Source organism: Podarcis vaucheri (genome assembly GCF_965113315.1).
Source record: "Podarcis vaucheri genome assembly, chromosome: 15".
In the NCBI taxonomy this organism is placed as follows: domain Eukaryota; kingdom Metazoa; phylum Chordata; class Lepidosauria; order Squamata; family Lacertidae; genus Podarcis; species Podarcis vaucheri.
The window spans coordinates 43,084,358-43,110,769 of NC_138753.1; the positions used below are offsets into that span (position 1 = coordinate 43,084,358).

Sequence of the window (26,412 nt, forward strand, 5' to 3'; positions counted from 1 at the left end):
AGGTAGGCTACATCCACTGCGTTCCCTTCATCTACCAGGCTTGTAATTCTGTCAAAAAACGAGATCAGGTTAGTCTGACATGACTTATTTTTCAGAAATCCATGCTGACTATTGGTGATCACAGCATTCCTTTCTAGGTGCTCACAGACTGTTTGCTTAATGATCTGCTCCAGAATCTTCCCTGGTATTGATGTCAGACTGACTGGACGGTAATTATTTGGGTCCTCTCTTTCCCCCTTTTTGAAAATAGGAACAACATTTGCCCTCCTCCAGTCTGCCGGGACTTCGCCTGTTCTCCAGGAATTCTCAAAGATGACTGCCAGTGGTTCTGAGATCACATCTGCCAGTTCTTTTAATACTCTTGGATGCAGTTCATCTGGCCCTGGAGACTTGAATACATCTAAACTAGCCAAATATTCTTGTACTATCTCCTTAGTTATTCTGGGCTGTGTTTACCTGTTATTGTGGGGATTAAATTGAGGAGGGGAAGAAGCACGTATGTCCCCTTGTGCTCCTTGGAGAAAAAAGGTGGGATGCAAATGCTATGAATGAATGAATGAATAAATGAATATTTCCTAATGAATAAATAAATATTTCCTAAAAGCAGGCTACCATTGCCATTATCAAAAATAGAAAGCTGGGCTAGATAGGTCTTTGGTTTAAACCAGTATGGCTCATGAACCTGAGGTGAAGTACAATTTAATTTAATTTAATTCAGGGGGTGCCATGACACTCTCTTCTGCTGTTGAAAAGCTAGCAGGCCAGGAGAATCATAGAATCATAGAATCATAGAGTTGGAAGAGACCACAAGGGCCATCGAGTCCAACCCCCTGCCAAGCAGGAAACACCATCAGAGCACTCCTGACATCTGGTTGTCAAGCCTCTGCTTAAAGACCTCCAAAGTAGGAGACTCCACCACACTCCTTGGCAGCAAATTCCACTGTCGAACAGCTCTTACTGTCAGGAAGTTCTTCCTAATGTTTAGGTGGAATCTTCTCTCTTGTAGTTTGGAGAAGAGAGACCTGTTTTCAAATCCCTGTTCAACAAAGAGGTTTACTTGGGTGACCTTGGACCCAGTGGAGGCTGATCTATAAGGACAAGCAGAGAACTGTCCCACCACCTTCAGTCTCCCTTTGGCCAGCCCCCCAATACACGCCTTCTTACTTGCAACCAATCCTCAGTGTCGCCCCTTGTAGAACTCAGAAGGTGGAAGCAAAAGTAGAATTAGTTGACTGCCTCTTCTTTGCTCTGGGCTCCACATGCCATTGGCTCTGGTTTCTCCTCCCCTGGGCCTCCTTGATTTCTACCCTACTAGGCACCAGACACCACTGCTTGGCTCAGTAGTTGTGAAGATGATGATGTGGGAGGATGGGGAACGTTGACTGCCCTCAGCAGAAACAGAAAGTTGAGCTATCACTTTACTAAAATGCAGTTGCTGTCAGTTAAGCATCTCCCGGCCAATGCGACACCTTCCTCCCCTTCTTCTGTTGCTCTAAAGATCTGTGCTTCTCTGAGCTCAGGTACCTGCTTCCAGTCTTTTATAAAACAGTTAGCTGGTCTGAGAAAGTATTGTTCCAGTTGGTGCAGAGAGAGTTAATGGAAGATCAAGGTCTGAGGGGGGATGTAAAACCTCATTGCAGCACAGACTGCAGCAACCAGATTGGCCACACCCTGTTTAAGATGCAGCCCTCAGCTCCTGCCCTTCAGACAGACCTCACCTCCTTTGCTCTAGTGCTGTCTCCCCACTTCATTTCTGGAAACATAAATTCATCTCAGGCTTTCTCTGCGTCTCTCTCTCTCTGACTCAGAAAGTGGGGGAGGGAAAAGCTGACATCATTTTGGTGCAATGTCTGGGCTTACAGCATTGGCTTGGGTGGGGCTGGTTGGAATCAAGATAGGGGATTCTAGCTGCAAGGCAAAATCCTTTCTAAAGAGAGCAAGTATCAGCTGACCTGTTATCTGCTGCAGTCGTACAATAGTGTCAAGCATGGCCGTTTTTATTAATCGCTGCAAGCTCTGTGAACAGTAGCTGAGCCACCAAGGGTCACCTGAAACAAGCTGCAGAAGACCACCCTGGTCAGGGCACTGCTCTATACTGGCCACCCACAAGCAAAGCAGCCTGTGGCTAGTGGAATTCACACATGTGTTTATGCATAGGTGGTTTTAGGGTAGTGCAACTGGTTCAGCCGCACTGGGCGCCGTGCTACAGGGGACACTACAACAGTGCTGTAGAATGGAGAGCATGAGGTGAGGAGCACCAATTTTTAGTGTCACACAGGGTACCACTGATATTTGAGAGACCAAAGCCCACCACTGGTTTAGGAGTATGGAAACATTGGCATTTGCCTGCTACCAAGTCAGATCATTGGTCCATGTAGCTCAGTATTGCCTTTTCTGACTGGCAGCAGCAGCTCTCCAGACTTTCATGCCAGGGTGTCTCTTAGCCCTACCTGGAGATGCCAGGATTGAACCTGGGAACTTCTGTGTGCCGTACAGATGCTCATGGTACTTATTCATGTTGTCTCCCTTTGAGATTTCTTTTAGAGCAGCCTTTCCCCAAGCTGATGCCCTCCAGACAGTGCTAGAAACTGAGATATGGAAGCTAGGAGCTAAATGGCACCTTAAAACTAAGTAGGTCATGGACACAACAACAGAATGTAGGCACATTTTTTAATATAACAAGAATGCAAAGCTGAAAAGGAATGAACTGTAGCTAAAATCTTATATTCATTTTTCACATTAGCTCTCATCTGAAGATTGCAAAAAACAAAGCCAGGCTTCTCTGCCTGCCCCCCTAATATTCTTAAGAGGGTCTCTTCTCCAGTCTTCAGAGAGTACCTGGAAGTGGAGGCGCAGAAAAGGTCCTCCTTTCCTTCTACTCTGCATTTTTAATCTGAAATCTTTGGTGTAGAACTGCACACAGAGCTCAGAAACTGCTCACGCTAATGAAATTCATGCACCTAGAACAATGGGAGTTTCAAATGCTGCCTCCAAATAATTTGGACTACAACTCCCATCAGCCATGGGAGTTGTGGTTCAAAACCATTGGAAGGCACCAGCTTAGATCAGCACTGGACAGCACTCCTGTAATTCTGAAAGTTGCAGGGAAGGGTTAAGCTTCTCACAGGAGCATAGTGAGACTGAGTCAGATTGTTGGTCCATCTAGTTCAGTATTGCCTGCATGGACTGGCAGCAGCTCTCCAAGGGGTCAGGTAGGAGTCTTTTCAGGCCTGACCTGGAGATGCCAAGAACTGAACTTGGGACCTTCGGCATACAAAGCAGATGCTCCACAGCTGAGCTACAGCCTTTGCCTCTCACAGCAGTGAGAGAAGTGGTGTCTGCAGAAGTTTAATTTTCTGTGTAATTATTAGGAAAGAAAATGCTTTAGGGTGGAGTACTCCAGGTCCCTGTGCTACCCAGCCACCCATCCCCCTTTCCAGGGTATTCCACTCAGTTCCTCCTCCCCTCTCAGTTTCCTGGGTATTTCCCACTGCTCCAGGGCGCCACTGGGAATCTGAGTGGCTGCTCCCTGCTGCTGGATTGCAGTGTTCTTGTTGCCTGTTGCAACCACCATCAGGTAAAACTTCCCAAGGCCCACCTGGGTAGGAAGGGCTCTACCAAAAAGGCTGAGTGCTCAACTAAAACTGGAGTTGGGCCTTCTCCTAAATCGTGACTGGATTTAGGATGGTGCAAATGCACCTGGGCCCATGGTTCAAGTCTGAGCTTGAGCTTTCTTCTTCTTCTTCTTCTTCTTCTTCTTCTTCTTCTTCTTCTTCTCCTCCTCCTCCTCCTCCTCCTCCTCCTCCTCCTTCTCCTTTTCCTTCTGAACCTCTACACCTATTAGAAGGAAAGTTATAAAGCACAATGTATTTTCTATTTGTTTATTCAGGTTGCCAAAATGTTTTTCTTTGTGTTTCGCTGAGAGTTCTGAATCTGCACTTGATCAGAGTATTTCTGGTAGTCCATGTAATATGTATAGAATAATGTAAAAAAAAATACATTTCTCAGTCTTTAAGATATCTCAAAATGTATTTTCGGGTATCTTCTTTCATGCATTAATTTTTGAGGGAAAGGGGACCTATTCTGGGAACTGCATCAGGGTCCCCAACCACTTCAGCCTGGCCTTGTCCTCGATGGAGTCTACACAGTGGCAGCTCAGATCATGTTAGTCCATACAATTGGAGTATGGATGTCCCTTTTGCTAGGGCCAAAATAATTTTAAGCCTTGCTGTGCCACTCAGACACCAGTTCTTCCCTTCATCTATCTTCCCATCAAAGTGCTAGCCCTGCTAAGATTATTTTACTGTAATTTCCCATTACAAAAGAAACAAAACCCTTCAAAATACATTTCTGGTTCCCTTGTGGGAGTGCTGCTAACTGATTCAAAGCCAGAGTCCTTTTGTGCCTTAAGGGATACCTTTTTAAATTTTCTCCAACTGATTTATATCCAGGATAAACATATACAGCCACACAGCTGCTACAGATGTTGCCTCTATGAATCTAATCTGTCATCTGTTTGAAAAAGCAAAAAAGTGATTAGCTGCATGCTATCTATACCCTCTAATTTTATTATTCTCCCCCACCCCTTTTGCTAGCAACAGTAATAATCAGCCTAAAATTTCTGAAGCTCAAGGGGGGGCGGGGAGTCTAATGGAATAGTGTATCCAGCACACCAGTGCTGCAAATCAAATTGGGCCCTTCCGCTAATCATTGTGGATTCCCTTATTATACAAAAACTAGGCTTACCAGAAAGATTGCAGATAACATCTTACTGGAAATTAATGAGATAAAGAGCTCAAAATGCAGCCCTTGCCGAAAGCGGAGTTTGGATGATAAATTACTGTGTCAAGTAAGTAACAGCAATAGAAATCATATATTTTCTCTCCTCTTTATGAATGTTTCTGCAACACATTGTAAATAAAATATTGCATCAGGTGCAGCTGTACTGAAGCAACAGGAAAAAGCTACTTATGCCTGTGAGCCTAGACTCAGGACTTGGAAGCATGGAATTAAGGTCTAACACAGGCTTCCTCAAACTCGGCCCTCCAGATGTTTTTGGCCTACAACACCCATGATCCCTAGCTAGCAGGACCAGTGGACAGGGGTGATGGGAATTGTAGTCTCAAAACATCTGAGGAAGCATGGTCTAACAGTTAGCTCTGTGTGTGTGTGCGCGCGTGTGTGTGTGTGAGAGAGAGAGACAGACAGACAGAGACAGAGACAGAGACAGAGACAGAGAGAGATTTAAGACTAGTAAAAAGAAAAACTGAGAGACTGTCCATCCCTCTTATAAAGCCTTCACCAGCCTGCCTTTCCCTCGAAACTCCAGGTAGGTCTGAGAAATATTCCTTACCTGGAGAGCCACTCCCAGTCAGGGTAGTCGGTACTCACCTAGTTGGACAGTGGCCTGACTTGCTATAAAGCACCTTCCTATGTTCCTAATGGGGACACGGGTGGTGCTGTGGTCTAAACCACAGAGCCTAGGGCTTGCCGATCAGAAGGCCGGCGGTTCGAATCCCTGCGATGGGGTGAGCTCCCATTGCTCAATCCCTGCTCCTGCCAACCTAGCAGCTCGAAAGCACATCAAAGTGCAAGTAGATAAATAGGTACCACTCCAGCAGGAAGGTAAATGGCATTTTCGTGTGCTGCTCTGGTTCGCCAGAGGTGGCTTAGTGATGCTGGCCACATGACCCGGAAGCTATACGCTGGCTTCCTTGGCCAATAAAGCGAGATGAGTGGCACAACCCCAGAGTTGTCCGCAACTGGACTTAACAGTCAGGGGTCTATTTACCCTTTACCTTTATGTTCATAATAGAGCAGATGGGTTTTGGTTGGGACGGACTGCCTGCTCAGCCCACAAAGGGCACATGGAGAAGTTCACAGCTCAGTCTTATCTATTTCACTGCATTCGTAACCATGTCTACTCAGAAATTCCATGAGTTACTCTCAAGTAAGTGGGCTTAGGATCAGGGATGTACCTAGGGGTTGGCCAGGGTGTGCCCCCACACACACCAAGAGCTCAGGCCCCCAAATCACCTCTCCACTCTGGCTTAGAGCCTGCCTGTCCATCTCCACCCCCGGAGGCCAGTTCTCTGTTGCTCTGGGTGGCTGCACAAGGGAGGGAGGAATGCAGGCAGGCAGGCAGGCAGACAGATCAATGGAGGAGGAGGAAAGACAGAGTAGAGTAGATATGCCCTTATGGCCGTAGAGGAAGTCACTAGCAGAGTGCAAAATTCATCGAAAAGCAACCTTTTGCGCTTCTGGTCTATGGTCTCTCTCTGCTTTGGAGGTGCAGATACAGCTCCTTGCCAAGCGCTCAAGGGAGCCTCTGCTTAGGACTGCAGACTCTGGCAACTATTGCCTCTTTCTGCTGATGCATCTCACCTCACCCCACCCCACAATGTCGTATCAGGGCCTCTGAAGCCGAAAAGCGCAGACTCATGCTGCTGCTCCCATTCTCCAAGGCTGCAGGAATGAGAGGAAGTTGGTGGTATACATAATTCATGGCTGTTGCCAGGCAAAGCAGAGGATCTGCAAGATTAGAGTCATCTCTTTCACCCCTTCTATTTTGAAGCGTATATTTTGCCTTGAAACAAAGCGGAGGCGTCTGACACCAGGTTCCTGCAAAGGCCTAATTACAGGCAGTGGGATCATGAGAAAAGGATGGGAAAAGAGGCAGGGAGGTTTCAAAAACCTTCCTGCTGCTCCTACAGCTTTGAATTAATTCAAAGTCAGAGGACCATCCTGGTGAAATGAAAACAAACATGCAGACTCCTGCAGGGACCTTCTTTTATCTTCCTGGATGACAGTCCCACATTCTGCTCAACTTATTCACTGCATTTGAAAACGCTATGCAGCAGTTAAAGCAATAGTGGCCAAGTTAGTTATAATGGTGCTTTACATTGTGACTGTAGAGACACTGTACATTTAAAGCACTCTGCAAATTATTCTGGGATCTGTAGCTTCTTAAAAGTGCTGGGAACTGTAGCTCTGTGTGAATAAACTACAGTTCCCAGGACTTTTTTTGGTAGGGTGTGCTTTGAATGTATTGGGTGTATGCAGTCTTTTTCATTCTCGTGGTGTTCAGGGCTGGCCTTACCATGAGGTTGAACAATGGTGGGGCATCTCTAGCTCACAGGCTCAATAGCTCTCCTCCTTTGGCTCATGAGGCTATTTTGGCCAAGCGACAGCCATCTGCCCTACACCAAACATCATATATGAAATTGGGGGGGGGGGCACACGTAAATAAATAGTTGAACAGAAGGGAGTTGCAGGTCATCAAGACTAGACTAGCTGTGCCAACAATCTGCTGATCACCTGAGCTTGCAAAGTGTGGAGCACAACACTTTGCAAGCCCCAGTGATCATCAGGACTTCCTGAACACTGTGCAAATGCAGGCAAGCTTTATTCCTCTGCATAAGTGAGTGGCAGCTATTCTCTGATCTGGGAGGAAGGAAAAGGGTGCAGGGTTATTTTTTTTGCAGATATTGTCACTGTGGGTGCTAATTTACAGCTGCCGCATGTCCGGGAAAATCCATTTAAAAAAGCTCAACAACTTTTCTGTCCAGATTTTGAAATACGGCAACCCTAGGTAAATCTACCTCTGGTGTTCCCACTGTCTGCGGCAAGGAAGGGAGCAGGCTTTGGCGGAGAACGAAAGGTTTTAAAACCTCACAAGTCTGCATGCCTTTTCATCCAGCGTACAGCAGATAGCTGAATTTCATGTTTGCAATTTATAGCACCCACAAATGCTGTTAGCATTGCGTAGTGTCTGAGTGCTGGGAAATTGCACCAGTGCATTAATAGAGCCTATGAATCTTTTGCCATTAGCTAACAGGCAGGCTTTTCTTTGGCTCTTGGTTCTGCAACGAAGGGAGCATTAAAATTTTGGCTTGTCTTACATGTTGCTATTTATCACTTCTGTTGTAAAATGCAGAAATAAACCTCAAGGACTCGATTTGGGAGCAACTGGTGGTGCTTACCTGACCTCCTGTCAGCAGTGTGTATTGCACCAAGCTTACCAGAGCCTCTCCCCATTTCACCCTGGTAAGCTAAAGCAACCCCAGTGATGGGAGGGGTGGTAAATAATGTAGCCCCACCCTAATGATTCAGTTCTGACACTGACACCTCATTTCCCTCTGTTTCTAATATTCAGGCTGGAAGTGCCATTGTTTACGTAGCCAAAATGGCACCATCCTCACACAAGATGATAGTATGAACAGGCTTCGGGTAGTATGTGGTTTGCAGAAGTACAAAAAACCCCTCACATGTGGGGCAGGGGTAAACTGAAAGGAAGAAACTGTGAAAAACAATCAAATATGGACTGAGCATGCTCAGTGGCTACAGAATGCTGTCTGACTGCTGGAAGCAGGAATGAAATGGAGCATCGTGGGAAAAGGCTTCGGCCGGTGCCTGGCTGGAATTCAGAACAGGAGCCCTCCACACTGCAACATTTTGTTGAAGCTTCTACTTGTAAACCTGAAAAATAACATCACTCCACCAATAGCCCTACAGTTCTGTGACAGGTTTAGGGGTCCCCAACAGTGAATTTCCAGACCTTGAACTATGAGAAACAATTTGGTTGTTAAATTGCTTTTCAGCAAAGCCATAGCAGTTAAACTGGGATAAAGCCACTTCATGCTTTTCGTGTGCAGACACATCCTCCTTCACAAATACCAAGAGAGGAATCAGCACTGAGACTTGAATGGAGTCAGGGTGCTTGGTCTTTAAACTTTTTTTTTAAATTAAAACACACACACACACACACACACACACACACACACACACACACACACAGAAAGAAAGGAAAGGAAAGAATGCAAAAAGGTCAGTCAATGTCTCTTCTAAACCCATCTCTCTATGTTCTACCCACATAATGCAGCTCTATCCCTAATGTTACCCACCCAGGCAAAAATATCTGCAAAATCAGAGATGGGGAACCTTTGGCCCCCTAGGACAGGGGTAGGCAACCTAAGGCCCGGGGGCTGTATCCGGCCCAATCGCCCATGGACGGTCCAGGAATCAGCATGCTTTTACATGAGTAGAATGTATGCTTTTATTTAAAATGCATCTCTGGGTTAGGAGGTTTGAACTCTGGCTGATGTTCTTCTTGCAGCCCGAGCACTTGCAGGGCTTCAGTACCAGGGCTCAGTCTGGAGGATGTGCAATGAAATACAATTGAATTTGCCTGGATATATGCTACAAAAGAGCATGCCTTCTTGCCTGCATTCCTCTCCAGCATCCATCAAGGCTTAGCATTTCCATTTGTTTCCTTCTTGCCTTTCTTTACTCTTCATTCTGTAATGCATGTGAGATGCCAGCTTATTACCCTCCTTTAAAGAGCTGATTTGTGCAGTCTGTCTTTGACAATGAAGCCCCATCATCAATCAAGCATGCATGAAATGATGAAGATTTCAGAGGCCAACAACAGCAGTCTGCTATTTGTATTTTTGGGTTTTTAAAAATCCTATTGGGAAATATCATTCTGGGACAACAAGATTGTGTAAGATCCATAGGGATTTTATGGATTTGTGTATCTATCTAGTTATTAAGCAGCAAGTATATAATAGGCATATTGCAGATGGCACTAAAGTGGGTGAGGCAGCTGATACTTTAGAACAGGCATGGGGAACCTTTGGCCTTCTTGGTGTTGATAGACTACAGCTCCCATCATCGTTGACCACTGGCCATGCTGGCTGAGGCAGATGGGAATTGCTCACTCACTGGATCATCACTTTGTCATGGTGAGTGGGCTTGCACATTCCTACGATGCTTGTGATGTCTGATGTTTTACTATATTTTTAATAATTTGTTGGAAGCCACCCCAAGTGGCTGGGGAAACCCAGTCAGATGGGTGGGGTATAAATAGTATATTATTATTATTATTATTATTATTATTATTATTATTATTATTATTATTCCTTGGTTTATGAACTTAATCCGTTCCAGAAGTCCGGTCTTAAACCAAAACCATTCTTAAACAGAGGTGCGCTTTCCCTAATGAGGCCTCCTGCCGCCGGTGCCTTTCCACCGTTCTTAGACCGAGGTAAAGTTCGCAAACCAGGACACTACTTCCGGTTTTGCGGAGTTCGTAAACCGAATCGTTCGTAAACAGGACTGTTCTTAAACCAAGGTACCACTGTATTATTATTGTTGTTGTTGTTGTTGCTGCTGCTGCTGCTGCTGCTGCTGCTGTGAGTGAAGCCATCAGGGGTCTCGTACTCCCAGTAGGGTCACCCAAGGTGGTAAGGTCAAGGAGGAGGAGCTCAGCAAGAGCAGCTTTCTCCCAACTGAAGCGCAGAGTGTTTGAGGACTGGGAAATTTGCAGGGAAACCAAATTGCTTGTTCACAAAGCTATTGTACTACCAACTTTTCTGTATGCTGGTGAAACATGGACCACTTATAAACGCCATTTCCAGCTCCTTGAAAGATTCCATCAATGGTATCTCTGGAAAAAATTACATATCACTTGGGAAGACAAGCAAACTAATGTCAGTGTACTGGAAGCAGCAAAGATCACTAGTGTTGAAGCAATGATTCTTCAACATCAACTTTGTTGGACTGGTCATGTTGTTTGGATGCCTGATTATCGTCTTCCAAAGCAACTACTCTATTCCAAACTTAAGAATGGAAACCGAATTGCCGGCAGACAACAAAAGAGGTTTAAAGACACTTTCAAGGCAAATCTTAAAAAAAGATTGGCAGGGGGTTGGACTCGATGGCCCTTGTGGTCTCTTCCAACTCTATGATTCTATGAGCCTGGGTAATTGGGAAACACTGGCCTACGAGCGCTCCAATTGGAGTAAAGCCTCTACCAAAGGCATCATGGACTTTGAAGAACCACAAATTCAGGACGAAAGGGAGAAATGAGCTAAGAGGAAGGCACATTTGGCAAATCCTCATTATGACCAATTCCCACTCAGAAACCTATGTCCCCACTGTGGAAGGACATGTGGATCCAGAATTGGCCTCCATAGTCACTTACAGATACACCATCAAAACCATATTCATGGAAGACAATCTTACTTTGCTACGAATGATCACCAAAGAAAAAGAAGATGGGAACTGGAGTCCAACAAGATCTGGAGAGCACCAGTTTCCCCAGTACTGGTTTAGAACAAAAATATCCTTCTGTGTTTCTTGCCTGGTGTCTTCAGTGGTAGCCTTGTAACTGAGACAGACAATTGGTCCATCTGTCTCAGTACTGCCTACTCTGACTGGCAGCAGCTCTTTCCCAGTTCTACTTGGAGAAGCTGGGAACTGAGCCTGGGACCTTCTGCATGCAAGGCAGCTTTACCACCACAGAGTGATTCCCCTTCTGCAGATGGCCTAAGAAACAGAGTCAAGTCAAGCTACCGTTTGTACTTGGAAGGTCACAGGAACAAAGGAAACTGTTTTATTCTGAGTCAGACCACTGGTCCATCTAGCTTAGTATTGTCTACACTGACCAGCAGCAGCTCTCTTGGGTTTCAGCTCTACGTGGAGATGCTGGGGTTTGAACCTGGGTCCTAAGCTACAGTGGCAGGCTCCTGGCTCCCTCCCTTTTCTCCTCCAGCTAGACTGATGGAGCTTGGCACTTTGATGAACCTCATGGAGATCTCTCTGCAGGCGCCTTCCCGGAGGAAGAAGAGGTTAATGTGAATGTCTCTGCTTGTGCTGTGTGGAGGAGCAGGCTTGTTTTATTGCTGCCTATTCCTCCACAAGCAAGAAATCACTGCCCCCCCTCTTCCTCCCCACTCACCCTGCCCTCAGTCCAGTCCCCTTTTCCAGGAACTTTCTGCTTCATGCTGCTTAGCTGTTGCTGATTCAATGCCCAGAAGGGAGGAAATTACTGTGGCACACACAGCCCTATTCATCAAATGGGATTGCTGTTGCCCTAGAGGGAAAAGGAGATCCATGAAGTGGAGGGAAAGGATGGGGGGGGATGTACTTAGCCACAGCAATTATCCCGCCCCCTCCCCTAAAGGTGTTGGATAATGGTGACCTGCAAGCAGACAGGCGGAAAGAAGGGGGGAGGGAGAAAGGACCCTGATGGTGGAGGAGCAGGAGACGCAGGCTGGGAAGGCAGAAGTCTGAGCTTCAGTATCTGCCTTCAGCTGAGCTGGGATCAGAAGCGGGAGAGGGAGGTGAGAGGGAGGCGCTGATGCTGCAGGAATGACTCAGCATCTGCGGCAAGTTGGAGGGTGCAATGGAGAGACAGAAATCATGCCAGTGCCCTTCTCTGTGGGTCTCACACCAACCCGGCTTCCTTTGAGCCAGAGGAGGCTTAATTCCTGCCAAGGGTCAGCTCTAGAATCTGTGCCCAGTGCCAGGGCAACTTTATGGAACATACAGAGAATGGGGTGACGCCTCTGAGCACAAGCAGAGAGCACGTCATACATAAGTACATACATAATTTTATTTTCACGTTTCTTTTTCACAGTTTAAACTACAGTGCACTCAAGGCAGCTTACAACATGAAAAACATACACAACTGCAACATGACAAAAATAGTCATGAACAATAAATAAAACACTAAAAAATATGCAACCAAACTGAAAAAATTCCACATAAATCAAAACAATATCTAAAAGAAAGTTACAAAAAAATACCCAACAGCAACAACCTCCTGCCCCAACAAAAAACTCCAAACAGCACCCCACTTTGTTCCTGCAGGTTTGGGGAATCTCAGATATGAGTGTGGATGTGGCTCTTCAGATCTCTCTCTTCTCCCCAGGTGACACCCCTCACTGCCTCTGCTTTTGGTTGGCTGAAATGCACTTTTAAATTCTGATAATGATTCTTGGTTACCTAGATGGAAGACAGAGAGGGGCAGAGCCAGCCCACACATGAGGCAAAGGCAAGGAGAGGAGAGGCAACTGCCTCAGGTGACAGGATTTACAGGGGTATCAGATTTGACTTGCAAGGAATGCATTACCTGCCACAGTGGCAGTAGCCGTGCCAGGCACACTTCCTGGAGGCTAGATCTGCTGTCTCGTCTGCAGCATCCCCCCTCTGCAATGCTGCCTCCACAGAGGCCTCTCAGTTTCCTATGCCCCCTGGTTCCCAATGTTGATATTTATTCTTCCCTATGTTCCTGGGACGCGGGTGGCGCTGTGGGTAAAACCTCAGTGCCTAGGACTTGCCGATCGCATGCAGCGGGGTGAGCTCCCGTCGTTCGGTCCCACCTCCTGCCCACCTAGCAGTTCGAAAGCACCCTTAAGTGCAAGTAGATAAATAGGTACCACTTTATAGCGGGAAGGTAAACGGTGTTTCCGTGTGCTGCTCTGGTGCCGGTTCGCCAGAGCAGCTTCGTCATGCTGGCCACGTGACCCGGAAGTGTCTGCCGACAGCTCTGGCTCCCGGCCTCTAGAGTGAGATGAGCGCACAACCCTAGAGTCTGTCAAGACTGGCCCGTATGGGCAGGGGTACCTTTACCTTTACCTTTATGTTCCTGATACAGATACTTACTCCCCTCTTCTTCCTTGGTGGTGGAGAGCCCAATTGGCGGTCCGCCTCAGGTGCCAAAATGTCTTGGACTGGCCCTGGAGAGGGGTGGGTGGGTGTAGAAACTAGACAACTTAACTAAGATAAAATTAACATCTACTGGAGTCTTCTGGAATAGGGCCAGTGAGGGTGTGGCCTGAGGAGAGGAGTTGTGTGTTGGAAAGAGTCTTGGGAGCCAGATAGAAGCACGGAGGACTATATTCAGAACTTCAGCCTGTGGTCTCACATCCCTGATATAGAGAAAAACCATGAACATTTTTAATCCTCCTCTATTTCTGAACTACTAGAAGAAGATGGCAAGCCCCACCCCACCCCGGTTGATCTGCTGACACTCTTTGGCAGAGTGAGCAAGCAACATATCTGACTGCAGGGCACATAAAGCAGAAAGAAATTCTCTGGAACTGAAGAAGGGTTTGGAGGTTGGTTGTGCCCCCTTGCAGTGGGTTGTGTGATTGCCAGCTTTAAAAACAGTCCTTGTCCCTTTAAACAGCCGCCGGCTCTGCAGCAATGAACAGCCAGGAAGTTAGATGCTGTTTCAGATGCTGATCTCCACAGATCACACTTCTGCTAAAAGCACAGGAGCAAGATTTTTTTCACTTGGCCAATTAGCAACCCTAGTAGTGCACAGGGATATCTGTTTGGATTTCCCATTCCATGCACACAACACCTGTGCTGCTGAGCCCTTTGGAGATCTGTCTAGCAGGGAGAAGAATTCTCTTCCCCTGCCCTTCCCAAGGAAAGAAAGGAGGATGGGGAGGGGGAGAATGAGAGAACTGGAGATCAGGACAGACTGGCTGCTTGTCTGTCCCTCCCCACTGCAGTAAGTGGGCTCCTGGCCAGAGCAGTCTGGGACACCGGCAGGCTCCTCCTCTATGCGGGATTCTGCCCCCCCATCCCTCCCCCCAGCCCACTTGCTGGCTGCTGCTGCTGTTGCTGCAGTGTCCAAACTCTGCCAGTGGCTGTGCTTCCGGCAGCTGAAGCAGCAAACTGCTGCTGACTCCTGGCCTGGAACAGCTAGCCAGGTGGATGCCCTTCCTGTATGATGATCACCACCACTATTACTGCTACTAATGCAATGCCATTTTATACACGTATGCACAAGACTACGGTACTCATGTATACTCAGAAGTAAGCCCCCAGGGAGCTCAATGTGACTTACTCCCAGATAACTTAGTATAGGTTCACAGCCCTATTTGGACTTCAGTTTACCCCAGCTTGGAAGCACCAAGCCAGGGGGACATCATCATCATCATCATCACCATCATTACTACTACTACTACAACTATGTATTTTCGTTACATTTATAGGCAACCCTGAAATAATATTTTTTAACTGAATGGTGGCATTGTACATCAGCAATCCAAGCAAAATAGGAGCATGGAACGCTGCAATGTACTGAGTCAGGCAAACCACTGGTCCATCTAGCTCTCTGCCAGCGTTTGCCAACCAGGTGCCCTGGTTGGACTACAAGTCTTGTCAGTCACAGCAGCACAGCTGTTACCTGAAACTTCTGGCAAAGTCTGCATTGCTGTGACTGGCAGTATCTCCCCAGCATTTCAGAGAAGGGTCTTTCTTAGTTCCTACTGATTATATTCTTCTCCAGCAAAGATACATAACACAAACCGCATGTGTCCCCCACAAAAAGGCCCACCAGGGTCTTTACAGCAGCAGCCTCCACCTCCCTGCAGAAACACCCCTTCCCCTCCCTCTTTCTTTTCCTCTCCCTCCCGCAACCAGAACTGACTACTGTCCATGGCCATCTCCCTTGCATCCACTCTACATAGGATGCTGTTATTTCTCTCTCACACAAAGTAGGATCCCCCCTCCTTCCACCTGCTACTCCTGCTTCAACCGGCTGCAGCCTCTGCCTTGTGCCAGCTTGCCGGAACTGCAGAGGAGGATGGCCAAGTCACTGGCAGGAGGCGCTGTTGAAGCAGAAAGCCAGAGAAAGGGAGGCTGTGCTTGGCTTTCCTTACAGACAACAGCTCAGGGATGAGTGGCAATTAAGCTTTGCTGAGACCACACAATTACTGCCTTTTACACTTATTTATTTGTTATTTTATTTGTTACGTTTCTCTATGGCCCCTCAATTAAGTCTTCTGGGCTGTTTGCAAACACATTTTAGAAATGCAAAATGCAATCCAGCTACAATGTAGCTACTACATAAATCAACTAGGTACATTACAGCATAACAAACAGCCCAAACCAACTACTGTACATGCAGTACAAATCAGCGCACTCACACACTGGCACCCAAAAGCCAGAGTATATTTAGCAGCATAAAAACAATTAGATCCAGCATAAAAAAACCTGATGCATTTTTTAAAAATAAAAAAATCACCACAATTATATGCCTGCTGTAAATTACAAGACCCGGGAGACAAAGTCTTTACCTGGAGTCTGCACTGAAGGCACCAGATAAACCACTTGGGTTAATAGATATTTCCAGTACTTTTTTTCAGTAGGAACTTGCTGGAACTCAGTTCTGGCCCTTCTCACGTGGGCGCCATTGCCATTATAAGAGAATTCATGATTAATTTCAGCACCTCTTTTTCTAGAAAAATAGCACTGGATATTTCCCTTCTCTTCCCCTGCATTGAAATATAAAATTAACAAAAAATTTAAAGTAGCAGGTAAAAGCAACATAAAAAGTGAGTCAATATAAAACCTGAGCCTTTTATATGTTTTATGTGTTTAATATGTCCGGTTTTATGGATGTGATTTTATGGTTTATTTTCTAAATTATGCCAATAAAGCCTGAATGAATGAGCATAAAATCTGATCCACAGAAGTAAAAAAATAGAGAAAGATCACCTGGTGCAAAAAGAATAAGTACCGCGAGGTGAGCCATTCCATAAACAGGGCTGCACACCTAGAAGACTCACGTCACATAATTTCATCCGGACCAAGCGGTGTGGTTTTCTTTTTTTCTTTTTTTTAAAATGATATTTATTAAAAGTTTAACAATTACAAAAAAGAGAAAGAAAAAGAAACAATAAAGAGTTACAATACGTCAAAAAAATAAAAAGCAGAATAAAAAACAATACAGCACAACAATAAAAAAGAGAAAAAAAACTAAACAAAAACATTTAAAAACCAAAAACATTTAAAAACACATCCAGTATTTCCATGTCTTTGTCATTCATTTACTTGTTTCATCGACCTCCTCACACCTCCCTTTTTTGTATTTTAATTCAATTTAGCTATTTCAGCAAATCCTTTCCATCTTTCTCAATTTTTGTTCTATAAATTACCTTAACCCAGTCAGACCTTAGAGTTTACACTTTGGCCCATTAACAATCCATTACCTTATCTTACCATATAAAGCCCTGAAGCTTAAAACTTAAAACTTATTTATACATAATTCCTTAAAGCATTTCTACTAAAGCCAAATAGTTTCATTCCAACATTTTTTCTAACACTCATTAATTTTACCATAATTCTCTAAATGAATTTTTAAACTTTCTTCCAATCTTCATCCATCGTCTCTTCTTCCTGGTCTCAGGTTTTGTCAGTCCTTTCTATCCCTTCCATCTAGTCCATCAACCTGGTGACCTTCTATCCGAGGCTCTTAAGTCTTTTCCATGCCCCTTCTGCAGGTCTTCTTCATGTTTATACCTGCACTTTACTTTGTCTTCTGCTGATCTTATTCTTAATTTCCTTCCTTTCTCACTGAGGGCCAGATCTCGGGGTATCTTTATCCCTTCTCGACAGGTCAGCCCATTCTCCATAGTCAGCACTGAAATCCAAAAGATATTTGAAGGCATGTTTCAAAGTCCCTCCAAGGTTAAGGGCCCCCACAACTCCAAACTCCCCCTGGTCCAAAACCAAATCCCAAAAGTCAAAACATCCCTGCATAGGGGGATCTAGCCGACTTCCCATCTCCAAACCAAACAGTAAAACAGTACTCCATCTCTCCAAATCTTACTTTCTCCAGGTTCAGTCGTCAAAAACAACAACCTGTGTTCCTGCAGGGCCGCGACTCTCTCCATTTCTATTACTTAAGGTTCAGCAACAACCTCCTCCTTTGTCTTCTGCACAACTTGCTTCATTTCTATTACTTGAGGTTCAGCAACAACCTCCTCCTTTGTCTCCTGCACAACTTGCCCTGTCAAAACAAATTCCTGGGTTGGTTCCTGAGTGATTTCTATATGAGTATTCACTGTTTGTCCAAAATTGCTAACTGCAACAGTCATCAAATCCATCTTCTCATGTAGCTGTTCCAGTAAAGCGCTTGTCTTGCAAAAAGCAAGCACTAAAACTTCTTCTGGGCACATTCTTATTCAAGGTCAATGTCTGGTTCCCACAATCTTTAATCTCTACAGCTGTAGAATTCCCCAGATTGACTCCAGCAACAGTTTCACAAGCTCCCTCTAGAGGAAGCAATTTCTGTTTGTATCCGTCTTTTTAAAAGCAGATCCAGCAACAAAATTCCTTTCGTTTTTCAGATATTTTTGTTCCTTTTAAGTGCAAAAGGAAACATTGGAATCAATATGTTTCTTTTTTTTAACTATCTGTCAAAAAGAAACGTATTCACAGTCAATGAACTTCCTCAAAGCATCTGTCTCTGACACCCGTTCCCAGGTTCAAGACGGTGGAAATTTATCTTTCTTTACTCTCTCTCCTGCAGGTTTAAACAGTCTAAGATTTCCCCCCTCTTCTCCTGCTGGAAAAGGTTGCTGACCCCTGGTCTACATTGACTGGCAGTGGCACTCCAGGAAAAAGTGCCACATCTTCCGTACTTGAAAACAAGAAAAAAGTGATGAGCACTGGGGCAACAAATCCTAATTTCACATGTATGGAAATGGGGTCTGAGGAGAGAGATCTTGGGGTTGTAGTGGAGAACTCTATTAAGGATCTCCCGAGCTCTTATATTGCAGCTCAGACACTAAAGTCATTTGGAGGAGCACTGATAGTTGTCCCCCATGTTACAGAGGCCTGCCTGGCCTCAACCAGAAGTTGGGCATTTAGCATCACTGGTCCCATGCTGTAGAACACTCATTCAACAGGCATCCTTGCTTTTGACTTTCAGGCATCTCTTGAAGAATTTTTTGTTTTCATGTCAACAGACTTTAAACTTTTCTTAAGTCACCAATGATTGTTTTAAAGGTGTTTTTAGTTGCGGTGCACTGTGTCGATGCTTGCACAAATGAGGCACATAAATACTTTTATAAATAAATGCATAAATAATCAAATGCATAAACCTATTCAAAATAGCTTTCGAAGCGGAACTTCAGTTCAAAGGCAGCCCTGGTACTTCCTGATCCGATAAGTCTCATGGGGTTGGTTTATTAAATTTTCAAGCAGCAATCATAGATAGACAGCATAGTTAGTGTGATTACCAATCTAGCTGTAGAAATCCCAGGCTTTATAATGAGCACTTATATTGCCACCCAGGCCCCATAAGTGCATCATAATGTACACATTCATATGCTGTTGGTGCCTGGCGCTTCCATCTCAGTTCCGACAAGCTAGACATCTAGGAAGAAACTAATGGTCCCCGAGATGCCATAGGTAGGATAAATTGTTGTCCTGGAGTGGTTTTTCTTTTTCCTTCCTCCCCCACTGCCCCAGTCTATCACTGTTCAGCAGAAAGCAGACTGTCACTTAGAAGATAACGATTATTGCCATCTGCTCACTGGTGACAAGATCCTGTTGAGATGCTGGAGTAATTAAAGCCAACAAGTGACTGACTTGGCAAGTTCCTAGGTGCAGTCCAAGACCCATCAACAATGAAAACAGGATGTTTATGGAGATTGTGTGTGGGTTTCTCCCACGCCCTCAAATAGGGATAGCCAATGTGAGGCCATCCAGATTTTTTTCTTCCCCACCTCCATTTTAGCCTCACAACAAATCTATGAGAGAGGCTGGAGCGAGAGAAGATGAACAAGGCAGAGTCACCCAAGCACTTTACAAGAACTCCAACCCTACAAAGGCCCATCCAGTCTCTTGCTTTTGCAGAGGCCAACCAGATTCCTGGGACAAGCCTGCAGACAGACCTTGAGTGCAACTCATTCCCCTCCTCCTCTGTTTTGAGTTCTACGGAGACAGCACTGAGACAATGGAGGAAGGCACTTACAGCTAGTGCCACTCTTGGATGGGTTGTAAGTAAGAAGCAGACTGGTAGTAAGTGTGGGATGTAAAACTGCAGTCAAGTACAACATCCCTACAGTGGACATGTTAGGGGATGTTTTGTACCACTCAGGAGAGGACTTTTTGTTTCCTCCTGAGCTGAGACAGACTTGAAAAGGGTGTGGTCTGTGGTACTAGCATGGAGGAGCACACGGCCTCCATGTTCTGATTAGTGTGTGTGTTCTCCATTTTGGATGTTGCTGTGTGTTTGGAGAAGTGACTGCTTAGTCACAGTCACTTGGGACTCACTTCTTTATGGAATAGTTCTAGTTGTTATGTAACCTAAGCCTGCCTTCAGGGATAGGTCTGTGAACCTGAATGAATCTGTGAGTAAACTACTTTTATATTAACGTTAATCAGATTCTTGTGTTTATTCTTTTTAAGAGGCAGTAGAAGGGATTTTACCAGGAAGGAAGGAAGACTCAGATGAGTCAGCAACAAGCTAATCACTGCCTAATTTAAAAAAGGGGATGTTTGGAACTCTGCTAGAATATGGAACTTGCTAGCGCAAGTTAGGAAATATATCATTAAATAATATATCCTCTCCTGCCTCTCTAATCATCCCCACAGTAAGAAGCAGACTGGTGAAGACTGACTGAGGGAAGGCTGAGGTTGGTGAGGCCAGGGCCAGAACTCTCTGGCTGGCTACTGTGGAGAACAGGATGCTGAACTAGATCGGGGTAGCTAACTTTTTCCTGAGGGCCACATCCACTCTTGGCCAACCTCCAGGGACCACATACAAGACATAGCTAAAAGTGGGTGGGGGAGGAGGAGGAAGACGCTGTCAGTCCATGCCACCCTCTGGACTACTTGTGAGTAAGAGGACAGCAGGCAGGTGCAGCCTTAGGGCAGACTGCAGTTGGTCGGGCAGTGCCCCATGTGCCCTAATAGACCTGCATCTGCAATAAAGCAATTTTGATATGTCATGTGTTGATTACATCAAGATTAGTTTTGCATGATTGTTTATAGAGGCACACATTTGCTCCTGCACATTGCTGAAGCACCACACCAAAATCGTTTTGATGCAAGATTACTTTTCTGTAGCATTTCACTGATGCACACACAGACATTATCAATGGGGAAAGGGAAGATATGAAGGAACTGAAGGGAATGAATGCTGCAGCAAATTATTATTATTATTTCAATTTATATACCACCCTTAATCAAAATTCAGAGGAGTGCAATGCCGAGAGCTTAATGACATTACCTCAGGCAGCACAGATCAGGTCAGCTTGCTTTGGAATTGACAGAAATCTAATTCTTCAAGCATTCAAGTCCCAGCTTCATTTGTAGCTTGTTCTCCTAGAAAATGAACTTGCACACCATCCTACTTTTGTCTTCCATGAATGTCAGCCCAATGCTGGGTCAGCAGTTCTGCTAAGGCTACTTGGCAGACAGCTTGTGGTTCAAGCTGATGCTCAGATGTCTTTGCAAAGCTGGCAATGAAACCAGCATCCTGCCTGTCTGATATAGCTCTTCAATTTTCTAAAGTGTTTGCTGATTTTGTTACGCAAGGGATCTGGTGGGAATTGATGGGCTGGAGCATCAATGTTGAATGAATAATTGATGGGTTGCTCAGTTTAGGAGCTGTGCTGCCCTTCATGCGGGGCAATGGGAGCCTTTCTCTACTGCAGGCTAATCATTTTGTTGGTGTATTTATTACTTGCTCGTGTACAGTCATACCTCTGGTTGCGAACGTGATCTGTGCGGGAGGCACATTCACAACCCGCAGCGTTCATAGCCTGAATCACGACGTCTGCACATGCCCGTGATGCAATTCGGCGCTTCTGCGCATGCACGAGCGCCAAAACCTGGAAGTAACCCATTCCGGTACTTTCAGGTTTGGTGCAGTCTGCAACCTGAAAATGCGCAACCTGCAGCGTTCGTAACCCGAGGTATGACTGTATTTGCTGCCAAGTTGCACTGAAGCAACTCATGGTCAACAATATTCAATGAGTTCCACTAGGACAGAAATAGGCATTATTTCTCCAGTGTGACAACACAGCACAGGAGTGTCTGCTTTCTAGTCATACTCTATCAAGTCCATGCCGCTGTGAAATAGTGCTGCGAAGGAGCAGAATTTGTGGCTTGTGATCAAGCAAAGGAGGGAAATAGTATTCAGAGTGGGAAATCCAGGATTCCCATTATTTTATTGTCCCATTCTTATTTTATCTTGTGTGTGTATATACAGCCTTTCTTCCAAGAAACCCAGTGATTTTCCTCCCTCCCCTCCCTCCACATTTTGTCCTAATAACAAAAGACCAAAGGCAGGCTGTGAGGTAGCCTAAGATACTGTGATAAGCACAAGAAAAGCCACAAACATCTTCAGAGCTGAGTGGAGATTTGAAGGTGGATCTCCCTGGTCATAGCTTGACATTCTGGGCTAAAGTCAAAGAGTTCAAGAGAAGCAGAGAAGGGGGTGCTGGATACTGACCCTCCATGCCGCTTCCATTGGAAAAGGGGCAGGGTTTAAGAAGCCCAGTTGCCCTCCCCTTCCCATTGTGCCCCACCCCTTTCCCTGCAAGGGTTCAGGTGAGTGCAAAACACCTTGGGGCGCAGCAAGCTTTTGGGGGGGCTGGGGGGAGGGTGCAATGCCAGTGGGATGATGGAGGGGGAGATAGCAGGCAGGGAAGCTGCTGGGCAGGTGGGGGAGGGAGAGAGACCCCCCAAAATGAAGGGAGGTGGGTGTGCAGCTGAGGTCCCCCCCCCATTTCGAGTATTCCGAATAGCAATATGGATACTATAAACACATGCAGAAATACAAAAGTCTCCTAAATTTCAGCTGGGTTTCCTGCATTCCAGGGGGTTGGACAACCTATTTCTTAATAGGTTTAATTGGGTTTTATGCTTTCTCTCGGCATGTCATTCTTTGAACAGCTTCCTGTGCAAAGACAAGGCTTGCTTTCATTGCTCTGTTCATTTGTACATGTGACTAGTGTTGTGTGGAGGGAAATGCAGCCCCTGGGCTGAAAAATGTCCCCCTCCTGCCCTCCTGTGTTTGAAATTCTAGAATAAGAAACTGCCTCTTTCCCCTCAGCTGCTATGTCTGTTTGTGACATCACAGGAGACCATCCATAGACAGGGCTGGAAAAAACAAGGCCTCAAGGGGGGGGCATTTATTAATAAAGAAATGATGACTGAGGAGCCCCCCCTTGTGACACGTGTCACCCTCAGAAACCCTCCTTGGCACCCACCAAGGCCCCCTGACCCTCCCATTTTAAAAAAGTTTCCCCAAAATATGTTAATTTTTACAGTGCTGCAAGACTGGGCAGTTGAGGGATTGGTATTATTTATTTATTTTGGCCTTTGTGAGAGATAAATAAACTGGTTCCTTTGACTTAAGGTCTCTGAATCCTTTTAAATAAAGTGATCTGGACAAAATGGGTGAATTAGGAAACCTTTTTATTATACACACTTGCAAGTGGGGTAACCCAAGATCAGGCACATCTTCATCAGGAAAAACACAGCTTATAAAGTCACCTGTCCGGCCGCAAGTCCCTCCTTCCACGCCCACAAGAAGGGGCGTGCCAGTTTACAGAAGTATCGCGTCCGCCTCATTAACATTTTACCATCCCACTTCCCATGTTAATCATAATACAATACAATACAATACAAATACCTTTATTGGCATTTCAAGCTAAGACATTTCAAAGTGGCATGAGATACAAAGTCTTTTTTCTTCCTGTTTCTTGTTTCCGAGAGATTTGAATGGGGAAATCCTTTCGATTCCTCAATAATAAGAGACAGTGGGGTGAGGGAGGCCAGGGCCACATCCACACCATTTAAAGCGCTATGAAGCCGCTTTAAACACTCATGGCTTCTTCCCCCAAAGAATCTGGGAGCTACAGCTTGAAAAGGGTGCCGAGAGTTGTTAGGAGACCCCCGTTCCCTAACCCTAACCCTACCCCTATCCCTGACGCTAAGCCTAACTCTAACTCTAACGCTAACCCTTAACTAGAGCTACAATTCCCAGAGTTCCCTGCCAAGAAGAGAACCCTAACCCTACCCCTGACGCTAAGCATGACGCTAACCCTAACGCTAACCCTTAACTAGAGCTACAATTCCCAGTGTTCCCTGCCAAAAAGGGAATCCTAACCCTAACACTACCCCTGACTCTAACCCTAATGCTAACCCTTAACCCTTAACCATAGCTACAATTCCCAGAGTTCCCTGACAAGAAGGGAACCCTACCCCTACCCCTACCCCATCCCCAACCCTAACCACAACTCTAACCCTAACTCTAACCCTATCCCTAATCCTTAACCACCCTAACAACTCTCTGTTCCCTTAACCACCTACAGTTCCCAGAATCCCTGAGGGGAAGCCATTACTGTTCAAAGCGTCTTCATAGCACTTCCAATTAGCCTAATGTGGCTTAATGTTTCCTCCCTCTTTTTCTTCTCTCTCCCCACTGCCCCATCACTTGCAATGCAGCAGATGTCTGCCTGCAGTCTCCCTTCAAAGCTTCTTCTCTCAGGTCTGGCCACGGCCTTGTCCATTGCTCCTGCCAGTATTTCAAGTTCATTTCTCTGATGTAAATAGGGACATGTTGCATGACTTTGAAAGCTGGACTTGGGGAAAACCTCACCAGCTCCGGACATCCCTGTAAGGCAAAGGCAAAGGTGAGTGGAATGGCCCCTATCCGATGTCCTCCCAGACTCCTCCTCTGTTTGGCTGCCTGTTAACAAACAAGGCTTCCAAACCAGTTTGCATCCATCTCAGCCAGTGTAACCTTGCGGCATCCACTAGCCTGAATGCAAACTCTTCTGACAGCCATCCACCAGCTGTAGCCTCACCAGGTCCATTGCCAGACATCAACCAGCTTCAGAGCTGAATATCAGTTGCCTTCAAGTCACGATCCCACCAGCAAGTAAACTTTGTACTTGCCTTCTCCTTGCTCCACAGCATCCCAGCACCAGGCAATTGCCTCCTTCTGCTTGCCAGCTTGTCGCCATGTGGCAGGAGACCACCAGGGCTGAGTGCTACCAAGCTGCCCATTTCTCTCTGGGGAGGGCAACTGCTGAGGCTTGTGACTTGGCCCACATTTATACCCACTCAGCTGCCAAATGTTTTTCTGACATTACAGTCAACCCACAGACAATGGCAGCAGCTGGGGAGGCATCACCATCTCCCCCTCAGCCCTCACAATGGGGAGCGTAGCTTAGCAGCCAAGTTGTGCCAATATCTGTGAAGGCCACACCAGAAACCCAAGGGGGCAGGAGGAGAACATTTTTCAGTCCAGTGGTTGCATTTCCCTCCACACAACACTAGTCAAATGCACAAATGAAAAGAGCAATGAAAGCAAGTCTTATCTTTGCACGGGAAGCTGTTCAGGGAATGACATGCAGAGAGAAAGTTAGCATCTCAGGAAAAAAGCACTTTTTCATCAATCAATCAATCATTTATTGTATTTGACTGAAAGCCATTACAAATCTAGTTACAAAAGCACCAAACCCAGTGACCCAAACTATAGCTCCCAGATTATTTGGGGGAAGAAGCCAGGTGGATGCCATGTGAACTCAGCGATGTGTCAAGTGATGGCTACATTCTGCCTCCAGGTTCAAAGGAGGCATATTTCTGTATATCAGTTCCTGAGAATCACGAGGGCTGTTGTGGTCAGATTCTGCTTGCAGTTTTTGCACAGGCATCTGTGAGAACGAGATGCTGAACTTGGGACACTGGCCTGATCCAGGCAGCTTTCTTATGTTACAAAGGAAGACTTCCAAGACAATACTTTAATCTCGCACTCCAAGAAATGTTGCAAGTTTCAGAAAGTCACATAATACACTCCATAATCAGAAATTTTGAAACCATTCCAGCACTGTGGCATTTTACTTTTTCTCCACATCTCTTATCTGAACTATGTTCTGGCAGTTTCTTTCAGTATCTTTTTTCTAATTTATTTTTATTTGGTAACCATTTCTCCCTTTCTGAGGAAGGAACAAAAACATTCCAAGTTCTCAGTGTCCCTGACTTAAGAGTCTGACTCCTCAGCCCTGCCTACCAAGCGCTCACTGGCTGGTGTGCCTTTCCACAGTAGCGGGATGAGAAGAGGACCGTTTCATTGGCAGAAGCCTAAGCAGCCATGAGCTTGCTATTCAGACACAAGGATTTTGTTTTAGTCATTTATTCTTATTTTTAATTACTTGGCATCACAGGCAGCTCTCTCAAAAAATGGCAAAGGCTACAATCCCACCTACATGGGAGGAAGCCACACTGAATTCAGTAGGACTTACTTCCAAGTAGACATGGGTGCAACAGTGCTGCAAGGTTCTCTCGTTCCTTCTCCTACAACATAAAAGATGGGCATGTACCCCAATAAATTCTCTTTATGCTGAAGATCAGCAAAACCATGCAAATCCTGCTATTTTCCAAGCCAAGCTACACTTGAAATACGGCTTCCCTGCTCTCTAATAAATGCATTTCGGGGGGGGGAGAGAACACGTGCGTGCTTTAATGAATGTTAGAATGACGTTGGTTTGAAAAAATTAAGTGGTTAACAGCTGTAAGGGTTAAGTTGAAAGAAAAAAGGAGGTTATAAATTAGATAAAACTAAGAGTAAGGATTTGTTGAAACAAATATTTTTAAAATGGGATGCAGAAAGGGGAGGTATGGGGAAGTCGGAGAAACAAGTTATAAGAAAATAAGGATATGAAATTATACTTGTTATTTGCTTTTGTGTTTGTTTGTGTTGCTCTGTCTGTTTAAAAAAATGGTGGAAATTGAATAATTTTTTTTTAAAAAAAAGAACACGAGCGTGCTTATTTTTAACTGAGGATTTCACATCAGGCAAAG

The 26,412-nt window shown here is 45.4% G+C and overlaps 1 long non-coding RNA gene across 1 annotated transcript; it reads right to left on the reverse strand.

The window, feature by feature from the left end:
* Positions 1 to 23,004: 23,004 nt before the first annotated feature.
* On the reverse strand, positions 23,005 to 24,215 carry LOC309519655. Its single transcript, XR_014213938.1, has 2 exons — positions 23,757 to 24,215; positions 23,005 to 23,649 (listed from the first exon to the last, which is right to left on the reverse strand). It is a non-coding gene; the product is annotated as an uncharacterized lncRNA (long non-coding RNA).
* Positions 24,216 to 26,412: the final 2,197 nt, after the last annotated feature.